The 26,628-nt window shown below is 42.5% G+C and overlaps 1 protein-coding gene across 1 annotated transcript in view; it reads left to right on the top strand.

Annotated features, from left to right (window-relative positions):
- The window catches only part of LOC124285107 (protein O-mannosyl-transferase TMTC2-like), a 412,056-nt gene that overhangs the window by 238,382 nt on the left and 147,046 nt on the right, over nt 1-26,628 (top strand).

Raw genomic sequence — 26,628 nt, 5'->3', positions numbered from 1 at the left:
GATTTCATTTCCATCAACAGCTGTGCTAGTAGAGAGTCCTTCTGAGTCAGGATCAGGCCCAACACTTATGCCAATTGTGTCAATGCCTACCATCGCAATGGAAATCCTTGAACAACTGTTGTTAAAACAGATTGCTGCCATGAAATCCATGATTGTTTCCCTGCCAAGAAACTATATCCACTAAAGAGGAACAGTTGAAACTGCAACAACAGAAACAATCCAAGAAGGGTTCCTTGGACAAGAGGCTGTACAGTGACTGCATGAATGCAGCAAGAACCAAGCCACCAACCTCTTCCAGATTGTCACAGTTAACACATGTGCCCCATATGTATTCTCACTAACCCAGGGATTCATAGGTGCTACTGAAGCATGATTACATGTGGCACAGAGACCATAAAGAGGACAGCCATCTGTCATGGAAATGTTCACCCAGCAGAAAATGGGTACCCAATGGGATAAGTCATATGACTATTAACCTTCTAGCACCTCACAGGCAGTTTGGATTATCCGGGGTAATAATGTCCATCATGTTGCATGTGCTTAGAGCATGTCCATGCAGCTTGGAGTTAAATGCTATAAAATTGGCCTTATTATTATTTTGTTTCACATGGCACGGAGATGCATACCAGACTCATCTCCTTCAAATTGGGATGCACTTAAAAACCAAGATGTGTCCTACTTTGAGATAGACCCTTTGATTCAGAAATTTACATCCCTCATGTAGAACGAAGAAATCTTCAAGTTGGTTTAATCCCTAGAACAACACCAGGGTCAACTTAGTTTTAGCCAGACTTATGAAACTGGAATCTGCTAACAAAACAAACACATTTTGTAGTCATGCCATACTACTATAGCTGGATTCATACAAAAAGTTACAAATGACACTCAATGCTCCATCAGGATGGACCTGGTCAGCTTACTACTATATATACCAGATTGAGTCATCCAAAAGCAAGGAGATCTGATATCCACACGTATGGATATTTCAAAACTTCTATGGCTCCAAAGACAACATGCACTCTCTACATTCTAGAGCAGAGTCAGATCATTCAAAGAGTGTTGATGTCTCAGCACATTACAGTTGACAAGATGTTCAGTGAGAACATTGGCAAGATCATTGAATAGGTGAGACAGGATACTATGCAGTGTTTTCAAGTGTTCATTATTTTGGCTCTGAAGGCCCAAAGTTCATTAGTAGAGATCCCATCAGGAAGAAGTCCATTCTTTCTAGTCTTTTTGCACCAAGGATAGAAGGTAAGGTCTAGAAATGAAGGTGTGCTGCTTTACTATGCTACTGTGCACTTAAGAACTGGAGAAATCTTCTGGCTCATATAGTCTTCATAGCCATAGACAAGACCACAGTGGTAGCTTACATTCAGAAACGGGAAGACACCAAATCCAGTTCACCGATGATGGAGACTTCATAGTTGTTTGCCTTGAAAGACTCCATCAATTGCTGGAACATAACCAAAAGCAATACATATTGAGAAGAACTGATCTGAGAAGTTCGATCAAGTTTATGATACCTGTCCTATTAAGCCTAAAACATCTAGGTAAAAGACACTGGCAGATTAAAATTGAAAGACAAATTAGATTATGATGTTGTCAATTATGATGTGAGTCACGGCTCATCTAGTCAGTCAAAGTCACTTCACACTCATGACACAAAGAAAGGTCATTAGCAAGCATCAGAAGTCTCGAAAATTCCTTTCTTACTATTTTATATGTGAAGAAGGTGCACTATTTTCTTACACACCCGTGGGTGAGAAACCCGTGTGAGAAAACTGGTATCACACATATGTGTGAGATCGATTTCTAAGCCCGTGATTGGCTACTCCATGGTGATGACCTAGGGTCAGGGTATGACGGACTACTTTCCTGATTAAAATCCATTGATAAGTTACTCGTGCTTCAATCGAACAGAAACCTGTTACTCGTGCAAAAAAATACCCCTTTACACCTACCTGTTATTTTCGCGATTGCAACATAAACAGGTACTTATAAAATGAGTCACATGAGTATATAATAAATATAACACAAATCTATTTATTTTCTAATTCCTTTTATTAAAACTTTTGATTTCTAGTCATGAATTCAAAATGGCTCCAACAATCAGTGATACCTGTGTAAACAATTATGTGAAAATCACCGTTAGAGATAAAACCCTTGATTCCCTTCGAATATTCAAAATGTACAACACTGGTACTTTTACTGGGAGAGATCCGACAAGTGTCATGTGTCGTCTTGCAAAAATACCTGACACGATAACGTCAGTGCCTGTCCATTGTGAGATCGATTTGCCTCGTTGTTTCTTTGATGCATTGATGAAGATGACATTTTTCACTGATACACATGATGAAACCCACTTCCAGCTCTGAGATACTATTGTGATTCCAATGTTATCAAATTCACTCATGAGAATCTGAACCAAAACACACTCGTTGAAACAATGTACAACATGGTACGTTTTGCAAGGCTTCATGAGTGCAAATGGCGGCACACGTCCTTTCTATTCAATCGAACATATACAGGAACGGTTGATCTACACATAAGTCATTGCTTAAGATATTCCTCCGACGCATGATAATGAAAAGTTTATGTCTTGATAACTTACAGGATGTAATCAACTCACATTTCATACTGACAACTCCGTAAATTCTGTTACATTCCAAGTGGCAGTTTCTGGCTCGGGAAAACGAGAAGGATGTGGCGAAGAAGAGTAGTCCCCCATTGACAGTGAACATAACCTCAGCAATGTCACATTCAAGCACACTAGGTGCACCTAATTACACACACTCAAAAGTTTTGGCTCCGGTCGATGGGAGAACATTGAACGTAAACTGGTACACAAGTACAGATCCCCAATGTGCAGAGATATCCAAAACAATCTTCCTATGACGACAACCACCAAGCGATAACGATGACGTCACTCACTCAAATATTTTACGCTTGCAAGAATTAAAATCATCCACATTTGCATGGTAACATCATCGTTTTAGAGGGTTTAATTAATTTTCTGTGATCTTATCTAGTTATCATTATCACTATTGCCTTGATGATGCGAAGAGGTGGCAGAAACCTTTTTTGTGGAGGGTCACCATGGGGATGAGTAGTGATTAGGAAGCCAAGTGACGTCACTCATTCATAAACGTTGTGTTGTGTATTATTACGCACCTACGATGAGAAAACATGAAATTTGAATCTATTCGACCATAAAATAGTGCGATTTTATGGTGTGTAAGAAACAGATTACTGTACTCGTGTCTGTCAGATATCATTTATCTTACAACTCGTTGTTTCAAAACGTATTTAACTCGCTTTCGCTCGTTAAATACGTTTTGAAACAACTCGTAAGATAAATGGTATCTGACAGACACTCGTTTAGTAATCTCTATGTCCCATCACAGAGGGTATGAGGAAAAATATCCATCGCTTGAAGTCAATGACATGATTGCTGACAAGTAAAGACTTGTGCAGATGATCCAAAGCCTAGCAGATGTGTCCCCCCCCCTCCCATACCATTCTTTGTTGGACAGCCCAGCATACAGTGAGAGCTGGGATGATGTTAGACAAGGTTTCTGTCACCATTACTCTGCATGTGCCTCATGCAGCTCACAGGTCAGTTTACCGACACAGTATGCCAACACGTCAGCATGACTATGGTTGATATAGGGACTGTGACTCTTGGCAGACAGCACCACAGTTGTAGTGAATATTCAGTTGTTGCAAGTTTATTTGGCTTGGCAGACTTGATGAGGTGCAGGATTGAAGCATGTCCCATTTTGGGCAAGTTTAACATACTTGTGAAAATCCTGTCCCAAAGAACAAAATGGTGCCTGTTGAATGGTATCCTGACATGTTCAAGTGGATTACGTGATCGGTACCCCACCTCTCAGTCGCCTGCCTCCACATCACGCAGCCTGAATATGTCAGCAAAGGGCCTGGTCCTCATGTCCTCCAGCCTTCCATGTGGTCACTTTTCACTACATCTGAGAATATAACATATATCTGTCTTGATCAATGTATCGCAAAATATTCTACAACCTCTAGAGGATGTAAGAAGTGTTAAAATCACTTCATTAATACCAAAATTTTGACTTTCAAGTTTATGATTACTTTCCAAGTAATGGGAATGTTACTCACAATTCTGTTGTAATCTAAAAAAAATACCTTTAACTGAGTATCTAGTTTTAAATTCATTAAACAGTAATAACCCGTCAGAATTACATGTGTCTTTAATCTCAGTCACACACTTATTGAACCAATCATGGATGAAAAGAGAAAGGTTTTCATAATGGTGGTTAGGCCACAAAGGTTCATGAAGTATTTTCTGAAAATCACATTGATCAACTCTAAAGGATGATCTGTACCTCTTCCATGCTAAACAAACATCTTTTCAGTAAAGGTCATCAACTTTCTTAAATTGATCAATATTAGCTCCTAATTGAAGTAATGGTCTAATAGGAACATTGCAAGGACTGTTGAAGTTAGCTCTACAGAGGCATCTCTTCAGTGATGCTATTTTAAGTGAGTCAATGAAAGAATGAATATCTGTCATCCTAATTCTCCCTTCCCGGAAGTCCTTTTTCAATGTTAGTCTCTTTATTTTGTCAGGCTTCCCATTCCATAAAAATGAAAAAACACTTGCTCTAAATCTTTAAAGCTTACCAGAAATTCCCGTATTTAGGCCCACACGATTTAATTCTTTGGTGTTCAGAGTGACGCCTCTTTCCAAACGCATCGTGAACCTTGACACAACTTTGCAGATTCTGATACCTTTCAGTATGGACTTACGGTGTGCGGACAAAAACCCTTGTGGTCAAAGGCCCCCTAGCACAACACACACACACACAGTCCTAAGGGTTTTTTGCTCTAGGGTTTTTTGTCCAAGCGGGCTTTTGTCATACAATCGGACTTACAGCAACAAATTATCAAAAATGCAAATTCAACTTATAAAGTTGAAAAATAACGCGATGAAAAAAATCCCACGAACACTAAAAAAAAAAAAACCCAGCTGGGGTGAAAAGTAGTCTAATCTCTGTTGTGTGCACAAACAACAAATAGTAAATAATCTACTCGTTATATAAAAGAACCTTGTTAAGGATCTAGATCTACTCAGCTATGTGTCAACCAATGAGGCATTTGACATTTCAAGACGGAAAACCTTCCATGGCGGTGAGTAGTCAGAGTAGGCTTTGATGTGAGCTATTTTTCTAATGTATTGTTGATATTTCACTGCCTGTCTGTCTGCTAATACACATTAAATGAGCATGTATTTACAAAATCCAACATCTCTACACACACAAATGAACCAGCCAATGAAAGCCTTCGTTACACTTAAGTGCACGCCCACTCGCTCTGACTGGGTTTGGTATCCCAGGTGCTTCGTTTCGAGGGTAGTAAACCCAAGTACAGAATATTGCACTTTTGATTTGCGATTGTACGCTTATAATTTTGTATATTTGTTTTTTCATTATCAGCAATGTATATTTAAATGTCATGAATAAATGATAATTGTGTTTTAAGTATGTTTATTTTGTTGGTTGCATCTAAGCTTTAACAAGAAGTTTTGGTGGATTAGGTAGAGTGGTAAAGATATGAACCAAGGGAGAGCTAGACCTGTAATTTTTCCAATAAGGGTCAAATTCCTTTTTTCGCCAGTTTCCTAGAATGTTCGTTCATCCTTTTTCTAGTATTGATAACCCAGAGATTGTTCAAATTTACATTTAAAACTATGCCCAAGACCTTGACATTACCAGAAGTCCAATCCAAAATATTTTCACTACCAATGATATCTTTACTATTAGTCATAGTCCCCAACCATATTGCTTTGGTTTCATCAACGTTTATTTTCAATCCTGAAATATTTCTACAAATATTATATATTTCTACAAATGGCTTGTTAGACACACCAAACCGTAACTCTCTATTTATGTCTACTAGGATGATAGTGGTACTTGTATTTGATGTAATATGCACACATGTATTATTTATATGATAGTTATAAACGATGACGGCACATGCTGCACTTAAATTTTGTATTATATGTTGTATGGGAGCAGTGTTGATGTAAGCTGTAAAGCTTGTTCACCATTCCCAATTCATTTATATGAATAAAAATATGTTTAAACCATATTATTTACAGTTTAGTACAATACCCTTGACATCAATATTCTCACGGATCATAATGCCTAAAATTTCTGCAACAAAAAGAAAAAGGTATGGTGAAGTTGGGTCCTCTTGAATTAGGGAAAAAATCTGATAAATGACCTTTTTGAATGACACATGAAGTGGCATTACTTGTTAAGAGAGAGATCCATTTTAGCATATATGTAGCAAATCCAAACTTTTTCATGACAGAATAAATAAATGGTTTTGAAACAGCATCAAAGGCCTTTTCAAAGTCAATTGATAGCAGGGGTCCTTTAATGTTTTGTTTTCTTGTTTCAATGATGATGTCATAAAGAAGTCTAATGTTTTCGCTAATACATCTCTCTGGAATAAAACCAGTCTGATTTTCCTGCACTGAATAAGCAAGAGTACATTTTAGTCTATTAGTGATACAAGCACTAATCAGTTTATACACGGAATTTAGAAAAGATATAAGGCGCCGGATTTTAAGCAATTTCCTGTCCTTTCCTTGCTTAGGTATACAAGTTATTACTCCCCTGTTCATAGTTAAAGTTAGATAATTATTTTTAAATGTTTGATTTATATAGCGAAAAATCCATTTTCCAAAATCACTCAAAGAGAATTTGAAACATTTTATTGAATATCTGTCAACACAAGGACTTTATCATTTTTCATAGACATCAGAGCGTTCAATATTTCACTCATATTCATTTTTTTTATCCCCCGCAACACGTTTTGAGGGGGGTATTAAAATGGACTCCTTCGTCCATCCGTCCGTCCGTCCGGGTCCGTCCGTCCGTGCACTTTTGTCTTTTCCGGAGCAGAACTCTAAAACCGTTTACTATTTCTTCACCAAACTTGGCACATAGATAGATCTGGTGGTGTACTGGTGTCTTTCGGTAGTTTTGGAATTCTGAATAAAATATTTTTGGCATTTCCATGGCAACAAGTTTGACTTAGACTGAAATTGGTGGTAGTGCTCTTTTCCGGAGCAGAACTCTAAAACCGTTCAATGTTTCTTCACCAAACTTGGCACATTCATATATCTGGTGGTGTACTGGTGCCTTTTGGTAGTTTTGGAATTCTGAATAAAATATTTTGGCGTTTCCATGGCAACAAGTTGCACTTTGACTGAAATTGGTGATAGTGCTATTTTCTGGAGCAGAACTTTAAAAACCTTTCAATACTCTCCTTCCACTTTTCTATATACACACCTAAATATTTGACATAATCATAACTCGTAGACATAATCATGAAGAGTATTTTGCCATTGCTGGGGATATTGATGACTTTGTCTTCTTGTTTCTAATTTTTCTGTCAAAGTATTCGGGAGGCATGGGACATCAGTTTGGATAAAATTGCATTATGGTCTTTCTTTTTAAAATTGCTTTTACTTAGTCAGGATGTCCTTTTCATCAGCAGTTAACTCACCATCATCAGATACAAGACAGTTTATTGATTTACTTGTAAAATTACGGTTTCAAGGTTTGAAAATTATTACGAATTGTGTCTTCAATATCTATTATTGTTGTTTCCAAATTTTTAGTTTTTTCTTTTTTTTTGTTTCTTAATGTAGGCACTGTAGGATATTGATTTTCCTCTAATATTCATCAACAAAGTTTCCAGAAAAAGACAGTCATCAATACTTAAGACTAGGCCATTATCATCAATATTCTTTATATCATCAGCGTGATTGCTAAGAGCATATTGCTGTTTAGCTAAATCTATCTAAGTTTTTACTATTTTTATCTATCCCTTATCTCGCAGTAAAGAGATGTTAAATTTCCAGTATCCTTTTCCTCTTGTATTACTATTATTTGAAAAAGTAAGAATTACGGTAGAGTGGTCAGATTTATAACCAGGGAGGATTTTAGTGTCTACAGTCATATTACCGACATCTTGGGAGACCACAAAACAGTCAAGCCTGGCTTGCTGTCTAGGGTCTCTTTTCCTCCAAGTATATTTTCTCATGTTACTATTAACATCATGCCAAATGTCTATCAGATTAAACTGGTCAAATTTCATTTGTGGCATTAGGATTATTAACATGTTTGTAATTTGACATGTGGACAATTTGTAGATGGACAAGTGGACGCCAGGGATTGCTAATCCAGACATGATTGAGATAACAAAGATGGCAATTTAACAAGGGATAAGAAAAACAAATAGAAGATTGGGGAAGGGGGAGCCAGGGATTGTTAATCCGGGCATGGTTGATGAGGTAACAATAGTGGGATATAACAGGGGATAAGAAAACAAAAGGAAGCCAGGCCTAAAAGTAATAATTACAAGGACAATGAGGCCAGCAGTGATGATTACATTAGATTAATAAGTCCACAGCACTAGGCAGATATGTTCCCTGGTCATGGTTGATTGCTGGTTGGCTTCTTCTGATGTCTATGGCCTCTTGCAATTTTCTTTGCCGCCACTTGGTGTTGTTGACAGATAGGACTTTGGTGGCTTCCCATACGATGGCGTGGTCCTGGTTCTTGTTGATGTGTTCAGAAACAGCAGATTTTAGGTCGAGTTTGTGGACAGATGCTTGATGTTCTTTGAGCCTGGTGTTGAAGGGCCTGAGGGTTTCGCCGATGTATGTGTCACCACAATTGCAGAGAATTTGATATACACATCCTCTGGGATTGGGTGGTGAGCTGCTCTGCCATTGGCGTGGACTGGGTTTTGATGGTCTTGTTGCTGGAGAAGGTGACATCAACGTTAGCTTTGTTCTTCACTAAACTACTGTCGGAAATAGAAAAAATACCCATTGATATCTACAATTTATGTAGTTAATATGTGTAAGTGTGAAATATCTGTTAAACTAAGTTCGGCCTAACTACAGTCTCAATGCTAGGGAGATAGGAAACGTAGAAAAAGGACTTTACTGAGGAGAGATTAGTGCAGAAATGAGAAATGCGTTTTATTCTAAGTCCAAAGCGACTTATTTGGAACAGGCCATGGCTTAATTCAAATTAGTGTGCGATGATATTATATTACAAAGGACAATTTTTAAATGTCCACTTTGAAATTAAACTTAGCTTCATTATAAACGATAGCTGACGTAAAAAAATAATAACTTTAATACTGAAACTATGAAGGATGTAGCTGCCATGGAGTCTCACTATCACTATAAAAAGAAACAGGTAGGAGGGGTCGTCTCAAAAGCCAATCCATGACGGGTGTCAGTGGTTGGGGTCGGGCTGGGGGATAGAGATATAAGCTGAAATACGATAACCCTTTGGGGGAATTAAACTAGGAAGCAAACGGCATGTCATAACAATTTACAAATAATATCCAGTCCTGTCGATCTTCTGGTGGTCATGCCACCTATATATTTTGAGACATTTAATACCATGGCTGATTTAAGCTTTTCCATGGGTATCATACCCTTTTACGTATCTCAACATATACTTTATGATCAATAGATGAGACATATTCAACACACATGAAAAAGCATAAAATATCTTTGAGATGACCCCTTTTCCATGTAGGCAGGACGTGTCATCACGGTCCGTCGTCATACCTGGCTGAGCGACCTAATTCCCATCTATAGTCCGATCTTTTGTTCTGAGCAGCTATTCATACTTTTTCTAAGTTTTGCCCGATTTTACGAGTAAACATGCTTTTCTGGATATGCTATTACGCATCCCACCGAATGCCGAGTTAGGCCGATGTGGGTTATTTCGATATATGCTATTTGTAAATTTGTCAATTTTAGGGATACAGAGTAACAGCCTAAAAACAGTTTTTTTCTATTTCCGACAGTACTTTAGTCGGGAGATCTGATGACTGACAGGGCCTAGGTAGTGAATGGTGATCCTGATGGGTGATGGGGCAGCTTTGGGTTTAGGTTGGAGGTTTTGAGGGTCTTGTTGATGGTTTTAGAGACTAGATGTGCAGGGTAACCATTGAGTGAGATGAAGGTGTCCTTGAGATGGTCCAGTTCGTTGCTGAGAGCATCAGGATGACAGATGGCTTTAGCACGTCGGGTGAGCGTGGCAATGATGGCTTGTTTTATCTTGGGATGGTGGCAGGAGTTGTAATGGATGTACTGGTCTGTGTGTGTAGGCTTGCGGTGAACAGAGGTTCTAAGTCCATTTTCTGTTGTTTGGAGGGACACATCTAGGAAGGGAAGGTGTTGGTTTGCTTCTGTTTCCAATTATTTTCAAACCCTTTGGCCTGATTTCATAATTACATAATCATGAATAAGTGAAACAAATTTTATGTAACAGTCACATCTAAAAATCTTGTCGTGTTTTATTCACTTTTACATGAGATGCTTACATAAAACATGTCACCAAAATTTAACTATAACTAAAGTGAATCATTTTTATACAAAATGCAATTGATAGGTATATAAATACTATTCATTAAATAGGCACTATTTAAATCGGCAGCACCAATATTAGACATTTAGTGAATGGATGTGAAATATTTACCTTGCTATGAGAAAATTCTGTCATTAATCCAAATTTCCAATGAATAACTAAGTTTCATACACTTTATATTTTAAAGGTCACATGCAACCAAAAAATCAAACATAATTAAAACACAATTATCACTTATTCATGACATATAATATACATTGCTGGTTATGAAAAAACATATAAACAAAATTATAAGCGTACAATCGCAAATCAAAAGTGCAATATTGCGTACTTGGGTTTTTACTTCCCAAGAAACGAAGCAGCCGGGATACCGAACCCAGTCAGAGCGGGTGGGTGTGCACTCAAGTGTAACGGCTGGTTCATTTGCAGATGCCCTCACAGCTCATTGTGTGTGTATATATAGAGATGTTGGGTTTTGTAAATACATGCTCATTTTTTGTGTATAACATTTTGCAATCAACAGACAGCATAACATGTCATGTGTTCAAGTATCACACCTGCCTGTCTGTGTAATTACATAATGTGACAGAGACCGAACTCGGGCCATAAATCAATGCATTTTGTTTATGGTGTATAGCCTGATTGGTGTTAAGTTCAAATTGCATGTGGTCAGTGATCGCAGTTGTGTATTGAATATTGTCATGAGCAGACAGGCAGGCAGACACACAGGTGTCAATAAAACAAGACATTGAGTTTGTCTGTGACAACGACATATCTATATCACAGTTAGAAATTCTGTCAACGCTAAATAATGACATTGCTTTTAAGTATCGAACTGAGAAAGTGACTCGGTAAGAAGAACGTGTGGTGAAATAGACAAATGAAATTATTTACTGTCATAACATCTAAAAAGCTCACGCCTGTGAGATATCAAGAAAACATTAGGAAAATAGCTCACACCAAAGCCTTCACCGGGTATTCACCGGACAGCCCGCTTCCAAGTTGCCTATTTCATTGCGCACGTGCTATGAGCACATCCCAGCTGTTGAAACCAGTTTTCCCCCGAAAAGTCGGGGGAAAATTAGTGAATCGTTTGAACTCCGATTTCGCGTGGGTTTTTTCATCGCGTTATTTTTCAACTTTATAAGTTGAATTTGCATTTTTGATGATTTGTTTCGGTAAGTCCATGCGAAGGTATCAGAATCTGCAAAGTTGTGTTTTCACGTTGCATGTGACCTTTAAACAGTCAGGTGGTCAGAATTATCTGAAACAATATTTACCTTGCTAAGAGAGAAGTCCATCATTAGTCCCAATTTCCAGTGATTAACAGAATTTCACATATTTTAAAATATTTAACACAGTCACACAGTTATCACAGAGTACATAAACATGGTTTTCCTTATCAAGGTACCAAAGATATATATCAACATAGTAGTATATACAATGATAGTCCTGGACCAAGTCCAACAAAAGCCTCTGCAAAGCCTTATTTCACAAATAAGGCTTTTGTCGGGCCCTTAGATCTTGCTACCATTGCATCTACTACTTTTGAGCCCCCGGTGATTTCCCGCCCACACGTGGCACTACTGTGCCGCTATGCCACGTTAGCAGGAGGTAACATTGTGCCGTACGGTACGATCAATAATTCTTCTCTAACAAACCCTCTCCCTGGCCCATCTCTCAAGTAGTACAAGTTCGGCTCGTCGGCTTTCATGTCAACTTTATCTATGTTGTAAGTTTTGACTGACCATATTGGGTCAGTGGCTCGCTTACGGCTATCCCCCTCGTGTTCCCCCGGCTGGTATAGGTACCTCACTAGGGCCCTATCTGGTATCTGTTTCTCTTTCCCACGCAATGGTGCAGCCGACTCGGCCACTATTGATTTTAGTTTGATAGCGTCTGCCGGCTTCTTACCAGTGAGACGGGTGATTTCATGGTTTATGGCCGACACCACCTTAGGTAGCCGCGCGACCCATTCAGTCGATCGCTTCCCCGGGGTGGCCATCTCTTTCGCATACTGATGCCCGAATAAGAGCTCAGCCAAAGTCCTATTGAATCTCTCAACTATGGCTTGGCTGCGATGGGCTCCGGCCATGCCACGCCTGACCTTTGTATCGTGTTTATCCAGCAGTTGTGACACGACACCCATGAACTCCTGCCCGGGGTCAACTTGCAGCTCTGTTGGCCACGTCAGCGGACTGCGTTTGTATATGCGTTCGAATCCGCGGGCTACCTGGGCCGAATCTTTCGTGGTTAAGGGTTCGGCTTCCTTGTAGCGACTGGCTACATCCACTACGGTAAGGGCATACTTGTACCTCTTATCGTGGGGTAGGAATAGGAGGTCGGCCTGGTGAATGATATTGGGTATGTTAATGCCGAATTTCCTTCTAGGCACGTAGCGTGGTGCCGGTAAATAGATCTGCCACAGGGCTTGTTTTTCAAGCCACGCTTTGGCCTCCTCCGGGGGTACTCGCGCCATTTTAGCCAACTTATGTACAGCACTAGCTCCTTTCCAGTACCCACGCGGGCTGTAGTAAATAGCCTCAAACTTTCTTTGGTTCCGTGACATGTCCCCTATATACACCTATGTTCTTGGTTCAATTTTCTCATGCCCGTACGCGTACGTGTTTATCCCATCAATAGCTATCCAACGCTTAGTGTCCATCGGCGACAGGGACGCGTCTTGTTTATAGTCAGTCCATTATATCCTATGTCCATCACTTCTAAGTGTGTTCATTTTATGTCTAAAGGTACGGGTCTTGAACAGGGCTTCCTTGAATCTTGCGTGTTTGATGTGTTGTTTAACCACGTACTTCTTAACACCCTTCGCCTTCCGGATCTCACCATTGTCAGCCTTCAGGATGGAGTACATCTTAGGCCTCAAACCTATGTACTCAGCTATGGGCGTGCCAGCACACTCGTCCTTCATCTTACCTAGGACCTTTTATTTACTGTGCTGTGTATGGCATGGTCCTTGGGGTAGTCGCTGGTGTCATTACAAATCAAGGCGTTTTTTTCATGTCCTCGTACACGTCTTCGGTTCAAATCTCCATCAGCAGGGAATCCGTATCAGTGTACAGCACTTCACACCTGTCGCCGTACTGTTTCTTCAGCTCGTTGTAGTAAAAGTCGTACATCAGGTGTTTGGATAAATCGAGGATGCTCATCCCCACGTAAACAGGCCGGTTGAATTTTATGTGGCTTTTCTTCATGTGTAGGGCAACCAGGTCGTCGGTGAATATCTTGCTACGGTTGAATGCCGGACTGGCTATCAGCCTCCTGAGCTTGTCTTCCTCATTCGACCGAACCAGCTTCACGGTCACGCGTTTCCTCAGGTTCTCCATAGTCTTACCAAACACCGAGTTGTTCATGAGTTTGTAGAGGTTTTTCTCAAAGTCACTGGTGGCAACCTTTCGGAGGTCCGTGTTCATTCTGATGTATGGCTCCATCCAGGGGCTCTGGTTGAACACTAGCACCCTGTGTATTTTGGTCAGCCTCATACCCAACGACAGGTACAGCTGTAGGTTGCGATAGTGAACGATGTACTTGGTCTTATTCATTAAGTTGGGCACGAGTTTTTCAACGTCTGCCACCCGCCCACCTAACAAGTTATGTTGGTACTCAGACATCCAGTCTGGGTTAACCCTCATACGTTCGGGGGCCAGGGGGTAGCTGTTGTGCGATGTGTGCAATGCTTTGGGGTATTCCAAGTCCACCTCGAGGATATAACCTTTGTTCGAATCTGGTGCGATGCTCATAACATCAACCTCGTGCGATGACCATTCGAATCCCCCTGTGGGTAGATACTGGCTCATGGCCCACCCGTACAGGTTGTTGGCGTCGAGGTAGAGAATATGATTGGTTGGCTTGCTCGGGTCGTAGCCCTTCATGTATTGATTATTTGCTTTCGCGTATCGTTTGGTTGCCATGGAAATCCCACCTCGCAAGCCTTTCTCAATGAATAGGTGCATGTCGTAATCTGTGAGCAATTCCAACTTAACTCCGGTCTTTTTCAGCAAGGCATCCCACGACAGACCTGGGCTGGTGTAATACCATGCGGGGTCGAGTTTATACTGCTTGAAACATGTCCGCCTAAACGTCTCAAACACATCGGCTAACAGCAGTACATCTGTCCTCAAGTACAGGTCGTGATAGTCACCCAGATTCTTACAGCCTAGTTTATTCCATACGTTAATAGCGTGCGAGTAATCGTCTTGGGATATTACCGAGTCGGTCAGATTGCTGTAAAATTCTCTGATGGGGGGTAGTCTGGTTCGGGCGAACTTGGCCCAGCCATCCATGTACTTTCGTGGGGTACACACCCTTCCTCATCAGCAGGGGTCAAGTCATCGGCGTCGGTGTATCGATCGGTGATGGGGAAGGTATCGTTGGCCTTGACAAGACTGTCGAGTGACGACAGGAGGAACTGAACCGAGTCGATGAACCTCAAGCCATTCAAGCTGAAGGAAATGTATCTCTCCATGTTGTTGGGGATGCACGTCAGGTTGCCATCAACCCTCGCGATGGCCTGCATAATCAAGTGAGAGTCGTACCCTCTCAAGTTGTGAAAGACCACGGGGATGTTTATTGTCTTGGGGTTGATTCTAAGCTTGAGGTTACACGCGCTGTGAGCGGCGCCTCTATACTTGACGGTGACGTGGCAGTGATCTCTCACCGAATCACCATTCAGTGGTGAGTCACACACATGGCATAGAGTGCTGCAGGCGTGAGCTAGCCTGTCGGCTTGGGTCATACGCCTTGGAGCGACTGTATACAGTGCATTCCTGATAATTTTTTCTTCCTCCTGCAAACACTTTAGAAACTTTTCAGGCGCATCGGGACCCCTGTACACTCACGGAGCTTTCGTTTTCCCATCACACCGGACAACAACGTATCCAAACCCACAAGCCTCATGCTCTTGTGTTTTCTGTGTAGTTGTGGTCCCCCCAACAGCCGTATCCCCGGCAACCTCAACTGGTTTGACCAAGGCTTCAAAGTCAGCGTAGATGATATAAGGCACAGACATTTGGTTCTTGTGGTTTGTCGAATTTTAGGATATTGTCACCTTCCTTAGGCATGTCGACTCGTATGGTCGTCTGCCCCACACCTTGGCAATCCTCCCGGTGGGATTCTAATAAATCAGCTCGACTGAAACCGTTACAGGCATCGCACACAAAAGTGTTTTTTCCCAACGTGTTTCGACTGGTCGTGCAATAGCCTGCGGAGATGTTTTATCCATGTAGTGATACTTTTCACCTCGCTGGGTCATGAATATATTGGTAGCGTGGCGACCCTCCTCCCCAACACTGGACTGACCCTGTGCACTATTGTTGTGTTACCTTCGTGTCCAAAGACGTTTATGGCTATATTATTCTGTTTTTCTACTTTGGTGATCTGGGATATGGGGGTTGGTTCATCTATACCATCCCAGTTGAGCCCATCGTCTTGGGGATAGCTAGAAAGCCTGTCTGAATGAGTGTCAACTGGATACAAATCTGCCCTGATAGCTACCCTCAGGCAATCGTCTCCTCTATTCTTGACGTTGACCATGGCATGTTTTTTCTTATAGTAGGGGGGCAAGTCTAGGTATGACCCACCTCTGAACGGCACGTAGTTAGCTATGTCTAGATAGACATTATCGATTTTATCAACAACCCACCCAGACCCCAAGTGTGTGTAGCGTTCTAGGTATTCTCGTATCTGCTGAAAACTGGTATCGATTGATGCGTCTATGGTCTCTGTGTGAGTGATGATTTCTTGTTTACCTCGGAAGTAAGGCTGAACGTACTCAGTGACCCCATTCCCCGCCTGCTTATCGAGTGACATTTTCACTGTGATCTGAAACTTTATACTTCCCAGATTGTTTAGTTCCTGGTTGACTTTATCAGCTATCAGAGGCTTGATATCTGTGATGTCTATGTTCCTATCAACATGCATGCGCCAGCCTCTCAAATAGTTGCCTACAGCGCGCTCAGTGGGTATGAACTGAAGGTCAATAGCTCTATTCTGCCGTAATAGTTCTACAAGCTGTGGTTTCCTCATACGGGAATATCCACCTAAACCCAAATTGCGTACCTCGGCTTTTAATTGTTTTACAGTGGGAGGTTTTGCTCACGGGGTCATGTGATAACAATGCGACTAACCGGCTCTCCCCAGGTGGGAATAACCCGTGAACCCAAGCTCTTTTGCTTGGGCTTTTAATCGTTTTTACTGTGGGAGGTGCTTGTATGTGATGTAATCTCAACAAGGCTGATTTGGTCATTCGAGAATAACCAATCACACCCCTCTGCCTCGCGATCTGCTTAAGCTCACTAACAGTAGTCATAGTTGCGTACACACCTAGGTATATCAATCTCTAATTGGGCGCCCGGCAAGGTAACTCCTCCAACCTTGATAAAAAATATAGTGAGGCGTCCATAAAATCCTTTAGTAAATATCTAGATATACCTTATCGATTATTCCCTCGACCCACCGGAACATCACGCAGCATAGTAGGGTGTTTTGTATTACTTGCAGCGAGTCGTCAACAAGTATATCTATCTCCCCATGCACATCTACTCGCCCCCCATCAAAGTAATTCCAAGTGTGCCCAGCCCATGGCACATCAAACCCTACTTTCACCATGATTGTAAACGAGCACCCCTTATATAGTTCACTAACAATCATGGGTTTGAGAACACTGATATCTATACTTTCCCCACATACATCTGCCAGCTTCTCAGGCAACTTTCCCTTGGCTCAATTTCCACAAACATAGTTATACCTAGGTGTGCACAGTCTCTAATTGGGCCACTGGCAAAGGGACCAGCCTTACACTGCTATCCTGAGGAGGCGCCTACGTTCTTTTATGTAGGCCTTTTTATTCTCGTAGATGAGATGATGTCTGACTCACGTTTGCTCCGTACTGAGGGAGTGTGGGTTTATTGAGTGGTTCCAGCTGTTTACCTGTTAGTAGGTCGTATTCTCGCTCGCGTCGTTGACATCGTGGAATGTTTTAACGGCATGGTTCTCATGCCTGAGTTGTTCGTTAATGTAAGTGATCCTCTTTTTCGTACTCGGATTGTGCCGCCTGTAACCATCATGGCGATCGTAGCCATCCTATATTTTTTATCCCACCGGCATGTAATGCGGTGGGATATAGTCGTCGCCTCGTCCGTCCGTCCGTAATCATTTTGTTTCGGGCATAACTCAAAGACCGTTCGATATTTTTTTAACCAAAATTGGTAGATATGTCAAACATAACCTAAGGTGGTGCCTTTTGCTATTTACAGATTATTGTCATTTTATTTTTCTCGGTTTCCATGGAAACGTTTTGGACTTAGTCTTAAAGAAGGGTGGGCTTCGCTTTCGGAGCATAACTCAAGAACCGTTCAGTATTTCTCAACAAAACTTGGAAGATATATCAAACAGATCCTAAAGTGGTGCCTTTTGCTATTTACAGATTTTTGGCATTTTATTTTTTTCCGGTTTCCATTGAAACGATTCAGACTTAGTCCCAAAAGTGAGGGTGGGCCGTTTCGGAGCATAACTCAAGAACCGTTCAATATTGTTCAACAAAACTTGGTAGATATATGAAACAGAACCTTGAGTAGTGCCTTTTTGGTATTTGCAGATTTTGTCATTTTTATTTTTCCCGGTTTCCATGGAAACATTTTGGACTTAGTCTCAAAAAGTAAGGATTGCTTTCGTTTCCGGAGCATAACTCAAGAACCGTTCAGTATTTCTCAACAAAACTTGGTAGATATATCAAACAGATCCTAAAGTGGTGCCTTTTGCTATTTGCAGATTTTGGCATTTTATTTTCCCGGTTTCCATGGAAAAGATTCAGACTTAGTCGCAAAAGTGAGGGGTGGGCTTCGTTTCCGGAGCACAGCGAAAACTTCTCAATGTCTTTCAGCAAAACTTGGCAGATATGTAGAGGCAGATCCCAAAGTGGTGCCTTTTGCTATTAACAGATTTTTGGCATTTTTATTTTTCCCCGGTTTCCATGGAAACGATTCGGACTTAGTCCCAAAAGTGAGGGGGTGGGCTTCGTTTCCAGAGCACAACTCGAAAACTTCTTAATATCTTTCAGCAAAACTTAGCAGATATGTGAGGCAGATGCTATGTGCAGATATTTGTGAGTTATTCGTCGTCATACCTGGCTGAAGGCGACCTAATTCCCATCTATAGTCCGATCTTTTGTTCTGAGCAGCTATTCATACTTTTTCTAAGTTTTGCCCGATTTTACGAGTAAACATGCTTTTCTGGATATGCTATTACGCATCCCACCGAATGCCGAGTTAGGCCGATGTGGGTTATTTCGATATATGCTATTTGTAAATTTGTCAATTTTAGGGATACAGAGTAACAGCCTAAAAACAGTTTTTTTCTATTTCCGACAGTACTTTAGTCGGGAGATCTGATGACTGACAGGGCCTAGGTAGTGAATGGTGATCCTGATGGGTGATGGGGCAGTTTTGGGTTTAGGTTGGAGGTTTTGAGGGTCTTGTTGATGGTTTTAGAGACTAGATGTGCAGGGTAACCATTGAGTGAGATGAAGGTGTCCTTGAGATGGTCCAGTTTCGTTGCTGAGAGCATCAGGATGACAGATGGCTTTAGTACGTCCGGGTGGCGTGGCAATGATGGCTTGTTTTATCTTGGGATGGTGGCATAAATCAATGCATTTTGTTTATGGTGTATAGCCTGATTGGTGTTAAGTTCAAATTGCATGTGGTCAGTGATCGCAGTTGTGTATTGAATATTGTCATGAGCAGACAGGCAGGCAGACACACAGGTGTCAATAAAACAAGACATTGAGTTTGTCTGTGACAACGACATATCTATATCACAGTTAGAAATTCTGTCAACGCTAAATAATGACATTGCTTTTAAGTATCGAACTGAGAAAGTGACTCGGTAAGAAGAACGTGTGGTGAAATAGACAAATGAAATTATTTACTGTCATAACATCTAAAAAGCTCACGCCTGTGAGATATCAAGAAAACATTAGGAAAATAGCTCACACCAAAGCCTTCACCGGGTATTCACCGGACAGCCCGCTTCCAAGTTGCCTATTTCATTGCGCACGTGCTATGAGCACATCCCAGCTGTTGAAACCAGTTTTCCCCCGAAAAGTCGGGGGAAAATTAGTGAATCGTTTGAACTCCGATTTCGCGTGGGTTTTTTCATCGCGTTATTTTTCAACTTTATAAGTTGAATTTGCATTTTTGATGATTTGTTTCGGTAAGTCCATACCGAAAGGTATCAGAATCTGCAAAGTTGTGTTTTACGTTGCATGTGACCTTTAAACAGTCAGGTGGTCAGAATTATCTGAAACAATATTTACCTTGCTAAGAGAGAAGTCCATCATTAGTCCCAATTTCCAGTGATTAACAGAATTTCACATATTTTAAAATATTTAACACAGTCACACAGTTATCACAGAGTACATAAACATGGTTTTCCTTATCAAGGTACCAAAGATATATATCAACATAGTAGTATATACAATGATAGTCCTGGACCAAGTCCAACAAAAGCCTCTGCAAAGCCTTATTTCACAAATAAGGCTTTTGTCGGGCCCTTAGATCTTGCTACCATTGCATCTACTACTTTTGAGCCCCCGGTGATTTCCCGGCCACACGTGGCACTACTGTGCCGCTATGCCACGTTAGCAGGAGGTAACATTGTGCCGTACGGTACGATCAATAATTCTTCTCTAACAAACCCTCTCCCTGGCCCATCTCTCAAGTAGTACAAGTTCGGCTCGTCGGCTTTCATGTCAACTTTATCTATGTTGTAAGTTTTGACTGACCATATTGGGTCAGTGGCTCGCTCACGGCTATCCCCCTCGTGTTCCCCCGGCTGGTATAGGTACCTCACTAGGGCCCTATCTGGTATCTGTTTCTCTTTCCCACGCAATGGTGCAGCCGACTCGGCCACTATTGATTTTAGTTTGATAGCGTCTGCCGGCTTCTTACCAGTGAGACGGGTGATTTCATGGTTTATGGCCGACACCACCTTAGGTAGCCGCGCGACCCATTCAGTCGATCGCTTCCCGGGTGGCCATCTCTTTTCGTGATACTGATGCCCGAATAAGCTCAGCCAAAGTCCTATTGAATCTCTCAACTATGGCTTGGCTGCGATGGGCTCCGGCCATGCCACGCCTGACCTTTGTATCGTGTTTATCCAGCAGTTGTGACACGACACCCATGAACTCCTGCCCGGGGTCAACTTGCAGCTCTGTTGGCCACGTCAGCGGACTGCGTTTGTATATGCGTTCGAATCCGCGGGCTACCTGGGCCGAATCTTTCGTGGTTAAGGGTTCGGCTTCCTTGTAGCGACTGGCTACATCCACTACGGTAAGGGCATACTTGTACCTCTTATCGTGGGGTAGGAATAGGAGGTCGGCCTGGTGAATGATATTGGGTATGTTAATGCCGAATTTCCTTCTAGGCACGTAGCGTGGTGCCGGTAAATAGATCTGCCACAGGGCTTGTTTTTCAAGCCACGCTTTGGCCTCCTCCGGGGGTACTCGCGCCATTTTAGCCAACTTATGTACAGCACTAGCTCCTTTCCAGTACCCACGCGGGCTGTAGTAAATAGCCTCAAACTTTCTTTGGTTCCGTGACATGTCCCCTATATACACCTATGTTCTTGGTTCAATTTTCTCATGCCCGTACGCGTACGTGTTTATCCCATCAATAGCTATCCAACGCTTAGTGTCCATCGGCGACAGGGACGTCTTGTTTATAGTCAGTCCGTATATCCTATGTCCATCACTTCTAAGTGTGTTCATTTTATGTCTAAAGGTACGGGTCTTGAACAGGGCTTCCTTGAATCGCGTGTTTGATGTGTTGTTTAACCACGTACTTCTTAACACCCTTCGCCTTCCGGATCTCACCATTGTCAGCCTTCAGGATGGAGTACATCTTAGGCCTCAAACCTATGTACTCAGCTATGGGCGTGCCAGCACACTCGTCCTTCATCTTACCTAGGACCTTTTTATTTACCGTGCTGTGTATGGCATGGTCCTTGGGGTAGTCGCTGGTGTCGTACAAATCAAGGCGTTTTTTTCATGTCCTCGTACACGTCTTCCGGTTCAAATCTCCATCAGCAGGGAATCCGTATCAGTGTACAGCACTTCACACCTGTCGCCGTACTGTTTCTTCAGCTCGTTGTAGTAAAAGTCGTACATCAGGTGTTTGGATAAATCGAGGATGCTCATCCCCACGTAAACAGGCCGGTTGAATTTTATGTGGCTTTTCTTCATGTGTAGGGCAACCAGGTCATCGGTGAATATCTTGCTACGGTTGAATGCCGGACTGGCTATCAGTCTCCTGAGCTTGTCTTCCTCATTCGACCGAACCAGCTTCACGGTCACGCGTTTCCTCAGGTTCTCCATAGTCTTACCGAACACCGAGTTGTTCATGAGCTTGTAGAGATTTTTCTCAAAGTCACTGGTGGCAAGCTTTCGGAGGTCTGTGTTCATTCTGATGTAGGGCTCCATCCATGGGCTCTGGTTGAACACGAGCACCCTGTGTATTTTGGTCAGCCTCATACCCAACGACAGGTACAGCTGTAGGTTACGATAGTGAACGATGTACTTGGTCTTATTCATTAAGTTGGGCACGAGTTTTTCAACGTCTGTCACACGCCCACCTAACAAGTTATGTTGGTACTCAGACATCCAGTCTGGGTTAACCCTCATACGTTCGGGGCCAGGGGTAGCTGTTATTGTGATGATGTGTAATGCCTTGGGGTACTCTAAGTCAACCTCGAGGATATAACCTTTGTTGAATCCGTAGCGATGCTCATAACATCAACATGTGACGCCCATTCTGAATCCCCTGTTGGTAGATACTGGCTCATGGCCCAGCCGTACAGGTTGTTGGCGTCGAGGTAGAGAATGTGATTGGTTGGCTTGCTAGGGTCGTAGCCCTTCACGTATTGATTATTTGCTTTCACAGATCGTTTGGCTGCCATGGAGATCCCACCTCGCAAGCCTTTCTCAATGAATAAGTGCATGTCATAATCCGTAAGCAATTCCAACTTAACTCCGGTCTTTTTAAGCAAGGCATCCCACGACAGACCTGGGCTGGTGTAATACCATGCGGGGTCGAGTTTATACTGCTTGAAACACGTCGCCTAAACGCCTCAAACACGTCGGCTAACAACAGTACATCTGTCCTCAAGTACAGGTCGTGGTAGTCACCCAGGTTCTTACAACCCAGTTTATTCCATACATTAATAGCGTGTGAGTAATCGTCTTGGGATATTTCCGAGTCGGTCAGATTGCTGTAAAATTCTCTGATGGGGGGTAGTCTGGTCTCGGCGAACTTGGGCCAACTATCCATGTACTCATAGGGATACACACCCTTCCTCATAAGCAGGGGTCTAGTCTCGGCGTCCGTGTATCGATCGGTAATAGGGAAGGTATCGTTGGCCTTGACCAGACTGTCTAATGAAGACAATAGAAATTGTACTGAATCTATGAACCTAAGACCGTTTAAGCTGAAGGAGATGTATCTCTCCATGTTGTTGGGGATGCACGTTATATTACCATCGATTTTCGCGATGGCCTGCATGATCAAGTGTGAGTCATACCCTCTCAAGTTGTGAAAGACAACGGGAATGTTTATTGTCTTAGGGGTGATTCTAAGCTTGAGATTACACGCGCTGTGAGAGGCGCCTCTATACTTACCGGTTACGTGACAGTGATCTCTCACCGAATCACCGTTCAGTGGTGAGTCACACACGTGACAATTAGTGCTACTGAGGCGTGAGCTAGCCTGTCGGCTCGGGTCATACGCATGGGAGCGACTCTATACAGCGTTCCTAATAATTTTTCTTCCTCCTGCAAACACTTTAGAAACCTTTCAGCCGCGTCAGGACCCCTATACACTACCGGAGCTTTCGTTTCCCCATCACAACGGACGACAACGTATCCAAACCCACAGGCTTCATGCTCCTGTGTTTTGAGTGTGGTTGGGGTACCCCCAACAACCCCGCCTGTGGGAGTATCCCCAACAACCTTAATAGGTTTGACCAAGGCTTCAAAGTCGGCGTATATGATATAAGGCACAGACATTTGGTTCTTGTGGTTGTCGAATTTTAGGATATTGTCACCTTCCTTAGGCATGTCAACTCGTATGGCCGTCTGCCCCACACCTTGGCAATCCTCTCGGTGGGATTCTAATAAATCAGCTCGGCTGAAACCGTGTAGGCATCGCACACAAAAGTTTTTTTTCCCAACGTGTTTCAACTGATCGTGCAATAACCGGCTGAGATGTTTTATCCACGTGTAGTGATACTTTTCACCTCGTTGGATCATGAATATATTGATAACTTGGACCCCCAACACTGGGCTGACCCTGTGCACCATTGTTGTGTTACCTTCGTGCCCAAAAACATTTATAGCTAGATTATTCTGTTTTTCTACTTTAGTGATCTGGGATATGGGGGTTGGTTCATCTATACCATCCCAGTTGAGCCCATCGTCTTGGGGATAACTAGAAGGCCTGTTCGAATTAGTGTCAGCTGGAAACAAGGCTGACCTGATAGCTACCCTCAAGCAATCGTCTCCTCTATTCTTAACGTTTACCATGGCCTGTTTTTTCCTATAGTAGGGGGGTAAGTCTAGGTATGACCCACCTCTGAACGGCACGTAGTTAGCTATGTCTAGATAGACATTATCGATTTTATCTACAACCCACCCGGACCCCAAGTGTGTGTAGCGTTCTAGGTATTCTCGTATCTGCTGAAAACTGGTATCGATTGATGTGTCTATGGTCTCTGTATGCGTGACAACCTCTTGCCTACCTCTGAAGTAAGGCTGAACGTACTCAGTGACCCCTTCCCCAACTTGCTTATCGAGCGACATTTTAACTGTGATCTGAAACTTGATACTTCCAAGATCGTTTAGTTCCTGGTTTATTTTATCAGCTATCAGAGGCTTGATATCGGTGATTTCTTTGTTCCTATCAACATGCATGCGCCAGCCTCTTAAATAATTACCTACAGCGCGCTCAGTGCGCACGAATTGTAGGTCAATAGCTCTATTCTGCCGTAACAGTTCTACAAGCTGTGGTTTACTCATACGGGAATACCCCACTAACCCCAAATCACGAACCTCGGTTTTTAATTGTTTTACAGTGGGATTTGCTACGGGGGCATGTGATAACAATGCGACTAACCCGGCTCTCCCCAGGTTTGAATAACCCTTGAGCCCAAGCTGTTTTGCTTGAGCTTTTAATTGTTTTACCGTGGGAGGGGCTTCTAAACCTAGTAATCTCAACAAGGCTGGCTTCCGCATTCTAGAATACCCTATCACACCTCTCTGTCTGGCGATTTGCTTAAGCTCGCGTATAGTAGTCATAATTGCGTACACATCTAAGAGAATTAATGTCTAATTGGGCCACAGTAAAGGGAGGTAATTGATAAAAAATATCGTGAGGTCACTAGATGGGCCGTTTCAATCCAGTACTTACACTGTTGGATATAGTATTCCTTGAAGTTGTGCGTATACTTGTAAAACAATTTATCTGGTGTTGAGTCGTGATGTCCCCCTCACATGTGAAGGGGCGAGTATACTTAACACCCTCTTTAATCCATGCCACTTCCAATATGACCTGAAATCTGAAGCGTCCCCATAAGTTCAGTTCATCTTTGAGTATGTTTTTAACCAGAGATTCGATCTTAAGTTCCACAGACATAGCTATACGTAGGTGTGCACAGTGTCTAATTGGGGTCTATCCTGAGAAGTCGCCTACGTTCTTTTATGTAGGCCTTTTTATTCTCGTAGATGAGATGATGTCTGACTACGTTCGCTCCGTGAGCTTTACATAAGCAGTAGTGCCCTTTAAATCCTACGCCACACACAGAACACGAGTAGTTAGGGCTTCCCATGTGGAAACAACAGTATCCCTCAGTCCTACATTTCTTACCACAGGGTTCTTTCTTCCCCATAAGTATGTATTAGCATCGGTATGGAGCAGGTCTCATGTTTAGCATACTTATATGAGTACTTAGTCTAATTGTTTTGCAACCAGCGCGGTCGCCGCTATACCCAGCTATGAAGACCAGTTCACGGTCCATTTGTCCTTTGGATGGTGTGTAGTACTGGCGAGTGTGGGTTTATTGAGGGGTTCCAATCGTTTACCAGTTAATAAGAAGTATTCTCTCGGCTCGTCATCAACATCTTGGAATGTTTTAACGGCATGGTTTTCAGCCTGAGTTGTTCGTTAATGTAATCGATCCTCTGGAGGCGTTTTTAGCGTGCTTTCGGATTGTGCTGTCTGTAATTTTTCAATAGCGGTCGTGCGCTTTCTCTCTACCTGTATTTCAGCCGCATGTGACTCGTAGACTTGAGAAGAGGAAATTACTCCCGGAAAATGCCAGGGCATTTACTAACGCACCACCACCGACCATCATAGCTATCGTGGCCATCCTATATTTATTTCATAATATATTCAGGTATTATCCCTTGTTTTACTAGGATGTCTTTTGTAGCCATCGCCATACCAAGGTTCATTATTAGCATACCCATATCATGCAGGTTGAAATCTAGCTTGATAGTCGGTTGTTTAAGCACCATTTTGGTCAACCGAGCGTACCCTACGGCTAGACTGGCGACCACGGTGGCGTGGTATGCGTCGTTGACGAACGTTTTCCCCTCAGACATTATGTATATGATATAAAAATATATATTTTATTGCATGATATGCGGGTTGACCTTTAATTGTGGGGGTGTAGGGTTTCCCTCCCCGGAATCCTTGGGATTCCTGTGTCGTGTATATAACCACGAGATAGCCACGGCAGCAGTTGCGCATACAGCCAACAATAATCGAGACGGGTGGGTCACCTTGATAATTTTATGTTGGTTTACCACCGTTTTTACCGGCAGCTACTCTCTTAGGATTCTTCTGCCTGGTGACTGTGGGAGGGTTCACCTCCTGGGGGTTTCCTCCAGTTGTTGGGGTGGGGTCTGCTCGGGAGGGTTCACCTCCTGGAGGTTTCCACCATCTCCTCTGAAAGGGTCTGGGTCTGTGCAGCATCCATCTATACTATTGTTATTATTTTTCCTCTCAAATTGACAATGCTTTGCCGTGATAATCGCCGCCGTCACGGGGCTAATAGCGCATACCGTATTTGTGGTACAGCTCACAGCTAATAGAGCTCAAAGCGTTTT

This window comes from Haliotis rubra, unplaced genomic scaffold (assembly GCF_003918875.1).
Source record: "Haliotis rubra isolate DU_JTF1 unplaced genomic scaffold, ASM391887v1 Scf352, whole genome shotgun sequence".
In the NCBI taxonomy this organism is placed as follows: domain Eukaryota; kingdom Metazoa; phylum Mollusca; class Gastropoda; order Lepetellida; family Haliotidae; genus Haliotis; species Haliotis rubra.
This window is presented reverse-complemented; position numbering and strand designations above follow the sequence as displayed.